The following is a 13,468-nucleotide window of genomic DNA, read 5'->3' as shown; positions in this document are numbered from 1 at the left end:
CATCTGTGCAGCAATGATGTCTTTATTTTCCTGAATATATCGCAGCTCGGATGGATGAAACTAGATCCGGGGTCTTCAAACTCGTTCAATCTTCGCCCAAAGTACAAGTCGATCCATGTGAAAAGATGTTTTGGAGTCGAACATGGAAAGACCTCTCCTGATTACCAGCCAATGATGTAAGTTGTTAACAGGCGCGAGAGGAATCACCGATAATGATGATGACCCTCAAGGTACGACAGTACAATTCACGTGGTGTGAAAATGGGACTTGGCATCGAACACCACGAAAAATATTTCGGTCGAAGGCCATTGATGTAAACTTGTTGTCGGAAGTGAAAAACTTGCCATTGAGGCATGCAAGCTTCAAAGTACTGAAAGGGTTGTTCCCAGGTCGACTTCTTGGATAATGAGCTGTCGTCGACAAGAAGTGACCCATCGTAGGAGGGCCTTAATGAGTACCACATCTACAACATGGAATAGAGCAAATGATTTTGCGATGGTGAAAACGATTTGATGATACAAGGTTCAGGGTGGCGGTCATGAAAGAATGGAGCGTGAATGTATTGCAGCGGATGAGACACAAGCTGGGTTGGTGAATTCTCTGAGCAACTTCTCTTGAACATATCGGCGACACTGAAATGGATTGGTAGTGTTAACCCCAAAGATGGATGGTATGATCGACCAATGGTAATATGACCGGTGAACGAAATAACCCATCCCGACTCAATCATGGTGATGGAGTGAAAGTGTCATGTTCAAGAGCGACTTGCTACCAATAAAGTTTTCTTCAAGTTTTCTTCCCAATTTTTCCCCAATCATTGCTGACTAGTACCTCTTTTTTTATCAAGCTCGAGGAGGACAACATATGTTTGTTCTATAATTTTCCCTTCCAGCAAACCCATCGCTATGTTTTAACGAGCCTAGTGACAGTGAAACTCGTTCTTGTCTATATGGACAAGTTTGTCGCTATTGGTTTTAACGAGCTTAACGACAAAGATAACTCAGTCCTTTTTCAATTTTAGAGAGTCTAAAAAAGGACAGAAAGGAAACTCCAGTAATCCTTTTTCGTCATATAATCCCTTAAGTCCGAAAAAGTATAAAATAATACGAAAGGGATGAATTTTCGATATTTTTAACGAGCCGAACAAGACAAGCGCTCGATCTTTTTGTGTAATGATCCATCAGGTCCAAAAAGATTAAAATCTAGAGGAGGGATAACACTTCTGATAGCTTTAACGAGCTGGAGAGGCCAATTTCCCGGCAATCCTTTCATATTTTATGAGTCAGATGAAAAGAGATTAAAGGAGACTCGTTTTTTGAGGAACGAGTGATATTTTTGGGTAGTAGCTAATTCCAGGTAAGGTCTGGAATTTTCCAATCATGGCAGTGTTAAGAGGATGGCTAACAGAATCACTCCTCGCAGTTGTTCCTTAAAAGGGTAAACAATCAAATGGAGGCGTATGATCGGCTAAAACAGAGTGGAGGTGATGGCAAGAACACGACCAAGGCTCAAAAGCTGATGATAATGCATTCACAATGGTTATTTATTAGAGGTTGGTTCATTTTTTAATAATGAGCTTAAACTCTGGTGGAACATATGCTCATTGCTTAGGTTTAATTTTTAACGAGCTTGAACTTTGCGTAAAACTGCTCATGCCAGTCGTATAATAAGGATGTCTCATCGATAGGTTCAATTTTTAGGGAGATTGCACCATTTGAAACTTTGCTCCGCTGCCTTTCGCATGCAAGCTAGGGGAAACCAACTACTGTCCTAGGGGTTAATTAATTACTAAGGTTAGGTAGGAAAATTATTCCTTTACTTTGTCGGTGCCATTTGTCCCCTGCAAAGGTGAACGGTCGATCCGACCACTCACCTAACTTAAGTAGTTGAAGTTAGCATAAATTATGGAGTTAGCGTTACGCTGGTCGCTTTTCACTTGCATACAAAAATGTTTGCATGCCCCCAGGTATAGTGAAATAGAGTTTCCAGGCTGCCATATAGAAGTCCTTGTATTTACAAGATGTTTCCATCTGCATAGCAAACAGAAACACTTCCCCGGTTTAGTCCATCGGACAAATGTGATTCTAGCTCCAATCACCTAACCTTGACAAGAGAATATTATTCCGGTCTAATCCCATTTTCCTAAACGGACGGGTGTGTCAAACTAGTCATATATCCTTCGTGGAAACCTACCCTATACCCAAAGTTTTCCTGCCAAAGAAGACTAGGGTGCATGCCCCCTAGGTTTCAGTCATGGCCACTGAATTACTCGCGCTCTTTAGGTGGATGGACTGGAGATTGATGAGACATTCCATGCGTGAAAAGACCAGTTAGGGATGGAATTTGACTATTAGCTATGTGTGAGCTGGGGAATGAAAGCTGGTCTACGAGCTGGAGCACTCTGCCTTCATGCGGAAAACACATTACTCGAAAGAGTTAGGATACAATGGCTCCCATGCTATAAATATAGTCACGCCCAAGGAGTAGATTATAATCTAAAGGTCCTTGGACTACCATTACGTTCAGATAAACAGTTTTCCCTCTCAAAGTTATAGGCAAATTTGGAAGGATCCCTAACGGTCGACTGGTTCCTTTGTCGAAGCCTGTCAGATTTCGCATCTCAAGCAGAAGCGATGGTGAACCAATCGCTTTCCAAGCAGTTGAGGAAATGATACTCACAGAAGCCCCTTCATCTATGATAGTACTGACCATGACCATTCTGTAAGCTTGTACAATGATTCGGAATGGTACATTAGACGGTAGACGGGGTCTGCCTAGTAGATTCCAGTCGAAGGAAACGACTAGGTTGCTTGGAGGTGGGACCGAATAAATGGCCGGATATGACTCTGACGAACTTCCTTCCTGCGGTAAAGGAATGGGTAGATTGCCCCCATGTTCATCAGAGTCTGTGTTTACGAAAAGAATTTGAACGGTGTCGTTCTCATTCTCTTCGGTGATTGTATCATCTGAAGATGGACCTTCCGAAGACAAGACTGGGTCGACTGTCACCTCGACCTTTTGACTTTGGTCTGGTTTGGAATCAGAGGGTTTATCTTCAATGATAGATGCTTCAACTGACCACAAAGGTGTGTCAGTGAGATTTTCAAATAGCGATGGACACGGAAAGAGTTTCTTGTACCCAGGAGGAAGCCGTAGCGGTGAAGCAAGACGGTTATCCAAGACTCTTTTAGCTTCGTCCAGGAAGGGACAACGGTGGACGACATTATTGCCTTCACACAACTTACAAGGGAATTTATATTTTCCTTTCTACCCAGAGACTTCGTTTTCACTAGTTGACGGTGTACTCTCAACATGATCGTCAGAGGTTGATGACATTGGATTGTGCAAACGAGGAGATCAATCCCTTAAGATCCGAGGGATGCAAGGACAATCTCGATGATAGTGGTCTCCTTTGCAAATGACACATGGAGATTTAGGTTTGGACGGTGCAGTGTGTGGATTTTCGCTAGACGATGCATGGTTGCCCCTTTTTGCCTTTGGCTCCTTCTTCTTCTTCTCTTTCTCCTTCCCTTTCTTCTTCTTCTCAATTACTTGGTTTTAGCTTTACCAGCTTCACCAAGCGAAGAGGAAGGAGGGGAGGGAGAAACAAGCGAAGCAGAAGGTTGGGGGGTAACTCTAGTATCATCTAGTTGCTAACTTGATTGCTCAGGAATCGCGGTGGTTTGAACGACAGAGGTTGAGAAGAGCCATATTGGCAAGCCGATTTTCAGTCCTGGGAGGGACAATGTGGCCATATGAGGTGCACCAACATCTCCCCAAGAGGAGAAAGGACTAGGATTTCCCCCAAGGGGAAATCTTTGGTTGGTGGACTCCATTTTTCTCAACCTACGACCAACGAGGGAACAATGACGTTATTCCAATTAAAATAAATTTTATGACGCTTTGACACAACTTGCTTTTTCAATTTTTAAGAATCGAGGAAAAGCTAAAGATGACTCTAGTCGCCTTCAATTTTTAATGAGCCTGAAGTGACAAGTGCTCAGATGGACCTTTTCCTTTAAGGAGTGTTACAGGGAAAAGTGTCTATTTAGAACTGATCTATCCCACTAAGGTGTGACAGCTGCCTTAGAAACAAACAGAGAAAAACTACTTTTGTATTTCCTTTATGAATTATAGATAGAGAGGAATAGAAGGACCAACCTTTGTCTTGCGCTAATCCTTCGATTCGATCCCTCTCTTCTTTGATAGTCCCCAGCTACCTGCTCCCTTGCACGCCCAGCTTCAAAAAGTACCTGTAAGATCACAGAAGCATAGCACTATACAAAGACGTGGATCTATATTCATAAACAACTTAGGATCAGGTTTAAATTGACCATACAAATGTAACAAGCATCAATGATACAAAAGCATGGAGGAAAACTCAAATAGATTTTATTGATAAACAAGAAAAGATCCAGGAGGAGTTACAACCAGTGGTTCCGACCCAGCATCAACCTCCCAGCAAAGAAGCCCCTCTTCACCTCAAACAAAGCATAGATCACCCAACAATCTGATGTTTGTCTCTAGAAACCAACAACAATTCCTTACAATATGCAAAATTCCAGCCCCCTGGATCTCTGGGATGAGGGATCCATATATAGATATCTGTAAGGAGGATGAGTCAGCTTGTGATTTGATTAGTGTCTTCTCTCTGTCAGTTCTTGCTTCCACTTGGAGACTGAGGGCCTCTTACTCATCCTTGGTCGAATTCAGTGAGGCAAGTGTTATAGGAGAAGATTCTGGAAGCTTCCATTGCCTCTCCACCTTGCGGAATGACACTTCCATTTGTCATTTCTCGCCCATCGCACCCACAGAAGGGAGTTTTGAAATTCAACGCACCCTCACAGTGCATTTGGGTGAGATGCAACGCACCTAGCCAGTGGAGCAGCTGCAATGATCCTGTTTTGACCAATTTATAGTAGTTTTTCATGGAGAACTTATGGGAGAAGCTGTAATCTGTTGACCTTGTTCCTTTAGGGGTTAGAAAAACACTTTTAGGGACTTAGGAGCCCTTGGTTTATGGACATTTCATGCTTGGTGTTGTAGGGCACAAAAATGTCTATAACAGTTGCCCCCTAAAGTATGAGGATCCGAAGTTCTTTCAATGTTGGGAGGAGACCTGTAATAAGATACAATACAATACATTATCTTCATAATATTTTCATGATCTAGCTGAGGCGGGCATTCCCATGCTCAGCTTTATAAATTCATTTTCATGTACATAAGACAGACAACCGTCTGAGTGTAGACTGATGATTCTGATAGAGCCATCATCCTTTTGGTAGGATGATTATCTGTGCTGCAATGCTGTACATTTAATGTTTTTATTTCCCTGAATATATATCGCAGCCCGGACGGATGAAACTAGATCCGGGGTCTTCAATCTCGTCTGATCTTCACTCGAAGTACAAGTCGATCCATGTGAGAAATGTTCTGAAGTCGAACATGGAAAGACATCGCTTGATTACCAGTCAATCATGTAAACTGTTAACAAGCGCGATAGGAATCACCGATAATGATAATGACCCTCAAGGTACTGTAGTACAATTCACGTGGTGTGAATAAAGGACTTGGCGTCGAACACCATGCAAAATCTTTCGGTCGAAGGCCATTGATGTATACCTGTCGCTGGAAGTGAGAAACTTGCCATTGAGGCATGCAAGCTTCAAAGTATTGAATGGGGTGTTCCTAGATCAACTTCTTGGATAATGAGCTGATGTCGACAAGAAGTGATCCATCACAGGAGGGCCTTAATGAATCCCACATCAATGACACGGAACGGAGCAAATGATTTTGATGGAGGTGAAAACGATTTGGTGATATAAGGTTCAGGGTGGTGGTCATGAAAGAATGGAGTATAATGTATGGTAGTGGGTGAGACAGAGGTGACTTCTCTGGATGACTTCTCTTGAACATATCGGCGACACTGATGTGATGGATTGGTAGCATTAACCCCAAATGTGGATGGTATGGCATGACCATGGTGATGTGACCGGTGAATGAAACAACCCAACCCGACTCGGACACGGAGTGGAAGTGTCATGTTCAAGAGTAACTTGCTACCAACAAAGTTTCTTTGAGTTTTCTTCCCAATTTTTCCCCAGTCATTGCTGACCAGTACCTCTTTATTTTTGTCAAGCTTGAGGAGGATAACATATGCTTGTTCTATAATTTGCCCTTGGGCAAACCCATCGCTATGTTTTAACGAGCCTAACGATAGTGAAACTCGTTTTCGTCTATAGACAGGTTTGTCGCTATTAATCTTTTTAACGAGTTTAACGACAAAGATAACTCGGTCCTTTTCAATTTTAGAGAGTCTGAAAAGGAACATAAAGGTAACTCCAAAATTCCTTTTTCGTCATCTAATCCCTTAAGTCCGAAAAAGTATAAAACAATACAGAAGGGATGAATTTTCGATAGTTTTAACGAGCCGAACAAAACAAGCGCTCGATCTTTTTGTGTAATAATCCCTCATGTCCAAAAAGATTAAAATCTAGAGGAGGGATAGCACTTCCTGTCCCTTTAACGAGATGGAGAGGCCAATGGCTCGACAATCTTTTCATATTTTACGAGTCAGTTGAAAAGAGCTTAAAGGAGACTCGTCTTTTGAGGAACGAGTGATAAAACGGGTAGCAGCTGATTCCAGGTAAGGTTTGGAATTTTCCAATCACGGCAGTGTCACAAGGATGGATAGTGAAATCACTCTTCGCAACTGTTTCTCAAAATGGGTAAACAATCAAATGGAGGTGAATGATCGGCCAATGAAAAAGTGGAGGTGACGGTGCAAACACGACCAAGGCTTTAATGGCTGAAGTACTACATTCACGATGGTTATTTACCGGGGAATAGTTCATTTTTTAATGAGATTAAATGCGCGTGGAAACATTTGGTCATGTATTATGTTTATTTTTTAACGAGCTTGAACTATGTGCTAAAACTGCTCGATTAACCCAGTCGTGTGATAAGAATGTCTCATATAAAAACGACAACTTTTAGAGATTTGCCCCACATCCTTTCTTTATGCAAGTTAGGAAACGACCAATCCTACGAGTTTAAAGAGTTAGAGGTCCTAAAAATTTAAAAAATAATTAGTCGCTCTTCGCTTGCACTCCAAAATGTTTGCATGCCCCCAGGTATAAAACAGAGTTTCAAGGTTACCCCTTCTTTAGTCCGTTAAAACATTTGTTTTACCGAGAGAGGCCTACCTCTTACAGGTTACCCAAAGATTGCTCTATTTACGGCATAAACAAAACACTTCTCTGGCGATGTCTACCGAAATAAACAAAGGTGAGCGGTGATGCCCGCCAACTCACATAACTTTGACAAGAGAATCTTGTTCTAGAATAACCCCCTCTTCCAATCACGGACGAGGGGTACAGACTAGTCATATTCTCCCGCGGAAACCTACCCTATACCCGAAGTTTTCCTGCCGAAGCAGACCAGGGTGCATGCCCCCTGGGTTTCAGTCATATCCCTCCGAATCACTCGCGCTCATCGGGAGGACGGACTGGAGATTGAGACATTTCTTGCGTGAAAAGACCATTTAGGGATGGTATATAACTATTTGCTTTGTATGATCCGGGAAATGAAAGTTGGTCCACGAGCTTGACCATTCTTCCTTTGTGTGGAAAACACATTACTCTAAAGAGTGAGGAGACAATTGCTCCCATGCAATAAATATAGTCTCGTCCAAGGAGTAGATTGTAATCCAGGGGTCCTTGAACTACCATTACGTTCATGTGAACGATTTTCCCTCTCAATGTTATGGGCACATTGGGAAGGATCCCTAATGGTCGACTGGTTCCTTTATCAAAGCCTATTAGATTTCTCATCTCAGGCAAAAGCGATGGCGAACCAAGCGCTTTCCAAGCAGTTGAGGAAAGGATACTCACAGAAGCCCCCTCATCTATGATGGTACCAGCGATAACCATTCTATATATTTGAACAATAATCCGGAATGGTACACTAGCTGGTAAACGGGGTCTGCCTAGTTGATTCCAGTCGAAGGAGACAACTAGGTTGCTTGGAGGTGGGACCGAATAGACGGTCGGGTACGACTCTTACGAACTTCCTTCCTGCGGTAAAGGAACGGGTAGATTGCCCCCATGTTCGTTGGAGTCTGTGCTTAGAAAATAATTTGGATGGTGTCATCCTTGTTCTCTTCAGTGACTGTATCATCTGAAGATGGAACCTCTGAAGGCAAGACCGGGTCAACTGCCGCCTCGACCTTTTGAATTTCGTCTGATCTGGATTCAGATGGTTCATCTTCAATGATAGATGCTTCAGCCGACCACCTGAGCGGGTCAGCCGAATTTTCAACTAGTGACGGACTCGGCAAGAGTTTTTTTTATATCTAGGAGGAAGTCGTAACGGCGAAACCGGACGATCATCCAAAACTCTTTTAGCTTCGTCTAAGAAGGGACAACGGTGGACGGCATGATCGCCTTCGCACAATTTACAAGGAAATCTATATTTTCCTTTTTGTCCTGGGGCTTCACTTTCACTAGTTGACGGTGTGTTTTCAACATGATCATTAGAGGTTGACGACACCGGGTTGTGAAAACGAGGAGACCAGTCCCTTAAGATCCGAGGGATGCAAGGAAAATCTCTGTGATAGTGGTCTCCCTTGAAAATGACACATGGCGATTTAGGCCTGGTCGGTGCAGTGTGTGGATTTTCGTTAGACGACACTCGTTTGCCCCCATTCGCTTTTGGCTCCTTCTTCTTCTTCTCTTTCTTATTCTTTTCCTTCTTCTCCTTAGGTACTTGACTTTTGGCTTTACCAGCCCCATCAAGCGAAGAGGAAGGAGGAGAGGAAGAATTAGAAGAAGTAGAAGGTTGGTGGGTAACTCTAGACTCGTCTATTTGCTGATTCGACTGTTCAGGAATTGTGGTGTTCTGAACGACAGATGTTGAGAAGAGCCATACAGGCAAACCAATTGTTAGTCCTGGAAGCGACAATGTGGCCATATGGGGTGCACCAACATCTCCCCAAGAGGAGAAGGGACTAGGATTTCCTCCAAGGGGAATTCCGTGGTTGGTGGGTTCCATTTTCTCAACCCAAGATCAATGTAGGAAAGGGGTAATGAATATTCCGTTTAAAATAAATTTTTAGACGCTTTGACACAACTTGTTTTTTCAGTTTTTAAGAGTCGAGAAAAAACAAAAGATGACTCTAGTCTCCTTCGATTTTTAATGAGCCTGAAGTGACAAGTGCTCAGATGGACCTTTCCTGTTAAGGAGTCTGAAAAGGAACGAAAGGGACTACTCTGGAAGTCTAGGTAGAGGGAGTACCAAACCAATCGCAAAACTGCAGAATACTTTTTATGGTACGGCAGTCAATCTTCCCGAATGCTGTGTTCAGTGCATTGCGATCGATAGGGTGGCAGACACGGCTTCCTATGGATAAAGGATTTAAGCCTATAGGGGTCTCCCAAAATATACGCGACGGTACGTGGGAGCACAAGTCCGTACTGACACTTATTGTCTCAAAGTGGAGGAATCACCCAACCATCAGTGAGGACAACAGTTACCAGGCTTGACGACGCCGGAATAGGTCTCTAGCCTAGACCTCTAAATGTTGTGCATTAAGTTCCAAAGCATTGTTAGATTCATTGAATTTATTTTAAGTTGATCTTGTTTATGAAGTTTGCCTTTCGGGTTCACCACGATATGTAGATGTAATTCCTAAAATGCAATCTAAAGATGATAAACAAACTTTTTATCTCTTTTGTGCAATGAAAATCCTAGCTACTAGGGAAAAGAAAGACAGAATCTTTTCACAAAGAGCAAAGAGCACACTGTAAATGCACTTTCCTAAATCAAGCCAAACAGACTGTCTATATGCAAATGCACATGCATGTATTTGTTTTCGACTTTCTTAGTATTGATGCTAAAAATAAAGTTGATGTACAAATCTGAATCTCTTTTCAAGCGACAAATATAAACAAGCTCCTTTTTGAAATCAAAAATAGAGATGATTACGACACCTTACGATTTTGAAATGAATACTTGTTTTTGACACTAGAAAATTACAAATTCAGACCAAAAGCAATAGTAACATGATAATCGACCATCAACAACAATCAAACTTTCTCCAATGATCGAAATCGACACTTGCGACAGATTTAAATCAAAGGAAGACAACACGACTATGCTACTTTTGCAAAGGAAAAATGTAAACGACTCAACAAACACACAAAAACATCTACAGTTCTTTTGTACAAAGGAGGCGGAATAACAACAAGGAAAAGGAGTTTCAGACAGACATATACTGATCACAGGCAGCAAAATTCAGGAATAGAACTGGAAAGGATGATCCACAGAAGCCACAACTGCACAGAGCTAGTCTGATCAGCGCAACTGTAACATAGAGAATCTGAAATGCAGCGCAGGTTGTGCTGAAATTCAGAATCTCTGAACAGTACCTGCGCTGGGCCAGAAACGAGACTCTGTCCGGGTTCTGGGTCACAGTTTACAGTTCAGTTCTTGGTTTTTGGCCGAGTAAAAAGCAATCAGTAATGCAACAATCAGGGGTAGATCTAAGGAGGATCTAAGAGCTATCACAAGGGAAATCAGATAGTTTGTGAATCAGCTGTTTAAATCATAAACAGATCCAGTGAATGGATTGAAGCAGCATTTATCTACTTTGCATTTGTTATGGAAAATGCAGTTCGAATGCTACTTGTAAGTTTATGAAACAAACAACAAAGAATGATAAACAAACAAACTAATTAGATCCCCAGCGGAGTCGCCATTTTGTTACAGGGAAAAGTGTCTATTTAGAACCGCTCTATCCCACTAAGGTGTGACAACTGCCTTAGAAACAAACAGAGAAAAACTACTTTTGTATTTCCTTTATGAATTATAGATAGAGAGGAATAGAAGGACCAACCTTTGTCTTGCGCTAATCCTTCGATTCGATCCCTCTCTTCTTTGATAGTCCCCAGCTACCTGCTCCCTTGCACGTCCAGCTTCACAAAGTACCTGTAAGATCACAGAAGCATAGCACTATACAAAGGCGTGGATCTATATTCATAAACTTAGGATCAGGTTTAAATTGACCAATGTAACAAGCATCAATGATACAAAAGCATGGAGGAAAACTCAAATAGCTTTTATTGATAAACAAGAAAAGATCCAGGAGGAGTTACAACCAGTGGTTCCGACCCAGCATCAACCTCCCAGCAAAGAAGTCCCTCTTCACCTCAAACAAAGCATAGATCACCCAACAATCTAATTTTTGTCTCTAGAAACCAACAACAATTCCTTACAATATGCAAAATTCTAGCCCCCTGGATCTCTGGGATGAGGGATCGATATATAGATATCTGTAAGGAGGATGAGTCAGCTTGTGATTTGATTAGTGTCTTCTCTTTGTTAGTTCTTGCTTCCACTTGGAGACTGAGGGCCTCTTACTCATCCTTGGTCGAATTCAGTGAGGCAAGTGTTATAGGAGAAGATTCTGGAAGCTTCCATTGCCTCTCCACCTTGCGGAATGACACCGCCATTTGTCATTTCTCACCCATCGCACCGCACAAAAGGGAGTTTTGAAATGCAACGCACCCTCACAGTGCATTTGGGTGAGATGCAACGCACCTTGCCAGTGGAGCAGCTGCAATGATCCTGTTTTGACCAATTTTGAGTAGTTTTTCATGGAGAACTTCTGAGAGAAGCTGTAATCTGTTGACCTTGTTCCTTTAGATGTTAGAACAACACTTTTAGGGACTTAGGAGCCCTTGGTTTATGGACATTTCATGCTTGGTGTTGTAGGGCACAAAAATGTCTATAACAAGGAGTCTGAAAAGGAACGAAAGAGACTACTCTCGAAATCTAGACAGAGGGATTACCAAACCAATCGCAAAACTGCAGAATACTTTTTAAGGTACAACAGTCAATCTTCCCGAATGCTGTGTTCAGTGCATTGCGATCGATAGGGCGGCAGGCACAACTTCCTAAGGATAAAGGATATAGCCTATTGTGGTCTCCTATATATACTCGACGGCATGTGGGAGCACAAGTCCGTACTGGCACTTGCCATCTCAAAGAGGAGGAATCACCCATCCTACGATGAGAGCGATAGTTACCAGGCTTTACGACGTTGGAATACGTCTCTAGCCTAGACTTCTAAATGTTGTGCGTTAGGTTCCAAAGCGTTTTTATGTTCATTGAATTTATTTTATAGTTGATATTTCTTAAGAAGTTTTCCTTTAAGGTTCACCACGTGATGTAGATATACAATTCCTAAAATGCAATCTAAGATGATAAACAGTCGTTTAATCTTCTTTTTGCAATGAAAATCCTAGCTACTAAGGAAAGAGAAACAAGATTCTTTAAACATAGAGCAAAGAGCACACATTAGATGCACTGTCCTAAATCAAAATCAACAAGCAGTCTAAATGCAAATGCACATGCATGTATTTGTTTTCCGCTTTCTTAATGTGTGAATGACAAAAAGAATGCTGAGTACAAATCTGAATTATCTTTTCAAAGTGACAGTACTAACAATTTTCTCTTCAAAAAATGAAAGGAAGACAATGACGATACTTTGCGATTTTGAATTGAAAATGGCTTTCGACACTTGAAAAAACAATTAATTCAAATCAAATACAAGAGTAACAGTGTAATCGACCATCAAGAACAGTAGGATTCTTTTCTTTGACTGAAAACGACACTTGTGACACTTCCAAATCAAAAGACGACAGTTCGATTAAGCTACTTCTTTGTAAAAGAGAACTGTAAATGGCGAACAATACATAAAAAACATTCACAATTCTTTGTACAATGGAGGCCGAATAATGCAAAGGAAGGGAGTTTCCACAGTGGTATACTGATCACAGACAACAAAATTCCTGAATAAAGCTGAAAAGAGTGAAGAAAAAACCAAAATCTGGAGGCAGAAACAGTCTTATCTGATCATCGCACCTGTAACACAGGGAAACAGGGATGCATCTCACCTACTGCACATGAGAGGTGCGATGCATTCAGGTTTCCAAGAGGAGAAGGTGCGATGGTCCAGGGACGAGACTTCAACTTGGTTTTTGGTCACAGTTTGCAGCTTAGTTTAGGGATTTAGGCCGAGCTAATGATAGTCAGTAAATACAAATCACAGGGGCTGATCTAATGAGGTTACTTGAGCCACCACTAGGGCAATTAGGATGTTTACAAATCAATTGTTCAATTTATAAACAAAACCCGGAGATAGACTGAAGCAGCATTGATCTACTTTGCACTTGCATAGAAAATGCAGTTCGAAGGCTAGCTGGCTTAACTTCAGGCTTTGTCTGTAGTTTATAAAGCAAACAAATATAGACAAGAAAACAAGCTATTCGCTCCCCAGTGGAGTCGCCATTTTGTTATCGGGAAATCTAGTGTCCACTCAGAGCTACTAGTCCCACTAAGACGGGTAGCTATCTTAGAAACAAACAAACTAAAGTTACTTTCGTTTTCCTTTATGAGAAGTAGATGA

The sequence above is a fragment of the Pinus tabuliformis genome, chromosome 3_2, assembly GCF_031772625.1.
Source record: "Pinus tabuliformis cultivar Carrire ecotype Pingquan chromosome 3_2, CPIR1, whole genome shotgun sequence".
In the NCBI taxonomy this organism is placed as follows: Eukaryota; Viridiplantae; Streptophyta; class Pinopsida; order Pinales; family Pinaceae; genus Pinus; species Pinus tabuliformis.
Note: the sequence above shows the minus strand (reverse complement) of the source record.